Below are 2,226 nucleotides of genomic sequence, written 5' to 3' on the forward strand. Positions count from 1 at the left end.
TCTTGGCTATGGGAAGTGGACAAAATTGCTGGGGAGAAAATTGGGATCTTGGGGGTGGGGTGGGTTGGGGGTAAGGGGAGATTGGGAGAGAAAAGGGAGGGGAGGATGGTGGGATCTTGGGGAAAAGGAGGATTGGGATAAAGGAAGGTTGGATATGGGAGCACGGAAGCACAATTCTTAGTTAAGGGAGCCACCTTAGGGTTGGCAAGAGGCTTGAACCTAGTGTGGCTCCCAGGTGCTCAAGCCGATGTCCCCAGTTAGTTCCTTGGGCAGCTGAGGATAGGGAACCTGAAATCACCCTATCCTATAGCAATACTGACGAATATCTTGCATATCATCATAGAACCTTCATCTGTTGATGGATGGAGATAGAGACAGAGACCCAAACTGGAGCAATGGACTGAGCTCCCAAAGCCCCAATGAGGAGCAGAAGAAGGAATAACACGAGCAAAGAAGTCGGGACCACGAGGGGTGCACCCACCCACTGAGACAGTGGGGCTGATCTATTGGGAGCTCACCAAGGCCAGCTGGACTGTGACTGAAAAAGCATGAGATTAACTGGACTCTCTGAACATGGCGAACAATGAGGGCTGCTGAGAAGCCAAGGACAATGACACGTGGTTTTGATCCTATGTAATGTGCTGGCTTTCTGGGAGCCTAGCCAGTTTGGATGTTCACCTTCCTAGATATGGATGGAGGGAGGGGAGGACCTAGTACTTACCACAGGGCAGGGAACCCTGACTACTCTTTGGACTGGAGAGGGTGGGAGAGAGGAGTGGGGGAGGGGAGTACGGTGGGAGGAGGGGGAGGGAAATGGGAGGCTGGGAGGAGGTGGAAACTTGTATTTTTTTCTCCTTTTCTCAATAAAGTAAAAAGAGGTCAAGCCAAAGAAATGATATTGTCATCTGCCTGGATATGGGAAGTAGACAAGATTGCTGGGCAAACACTGGGAATCTGGGGGTGAGGTGGTGTGGGGCTAAGGGGAATTGTGGTGAGAAACGTGAGAAGGGGAGAATGGGGGAGCTTGGGGGAATGGAATGGGATGGGGGAATGGGATGTTTGGGACACGGGAGCAGAGAAATATATATCCTAATTAAGGGAGCCACCTTAGGGTTGGCAAGAGACTTGACTCTAGAGGAGTCGCAGGTGTCCAGGGACATGTCCCCAGATAGTACCTTGGGCAACTGAGAAGAGGTAACCCGAAATGACTCTATCCTGTAGCCATACTGATGAATATCTTGCATATCACCTTAGAACCTTCATCTGGAGATAGATCGAGATAGAGACAGAGACCCAGATAGGAGCACCGGACTGAGCTCTTAAGATAAAAATGAGGAGCAGAAGGAAGGAGAACACGAGCAAGGAAGTCAGGACCACGAGGAGTTCACCCACCCACTGTGACAGTGGAACTGATCTATTGGGAGCTCACCATGGCCAGCGGGACTGGGACTGAATAAGCATGCCTTGACACCGAACTTTTTGAACACGGAAGACAATGAAGGCTGATGAGAAGTCAAGGACAATGGCACTAGGTTTTGATCCTAATACATGAACTGGCTTTGTGGGAGCCTAGCCTGTTTGGATGCTCACTCTCCTGGACCTGGATAGAAGTGGGAGAACATTGGACTGCTCTTCATTCATGAGAGGGAGTGGGTATAGAGTGGGGGGAAGGAGGAGAGGTGGAGGGGAGTCAAGAGAGGGGGAAATATCGGTGAGGAGTGGGAGGGAAATAGGGAATGGAGAGTAGGCAGAAATTTTTTTTTACCAACAACTAAAAAAAAAATAAAGAATTTTAAGTCAGGGATTGTGATGCCTCCAAAAGTTCCATTAATGTGGAGGATTGTGTAAGCTATCCTGGGATATTTTTCAATCATATAAAGTTGAGTAATGATAGTCACATTCACACCTCTGTCTAGCAATACCACAATGTTATTCATATGCACGGTTAATTTTGGTCTTTGCTCATTGATAGAAGTTTATAAAAATAGGTTTGCTATTTCCTACTGGTGTTTTGATTTATCTTCCATGTCTATTCCAGAGTCCAAAAAAGTATGATTTTTTACAGGAGGCACTGGATTTTTTAATTTTTCTTGTGGCACATATCATACACAGTGACTGAGAATAACTGGAAGATGTTTGTCATGGGGCCTGCAAAAGGCACCCAAAGAGTTTCCTGGTGTTATCAGGTTGCTCTGTCTGTTCTTTGTTAATCCACATTTATTGGTA

The sequence above is a fragment of the Microtus pennsylvanicus genome, chromosome Y (genome assembly GCF_037038515.1).
Source record: "Microtus pennsylvanicus isolate mMicPen1 chromosome Y, mMicPen1.hap1, whole genome shotgun sequence".
In the NCBI taxonomy this organism is placed as follows: Eukaryota; Metazoa; Chordata; class Mammalia; order Rodentia; family Cricetidae; genus Microtus; species Microtus pennsylvanicus.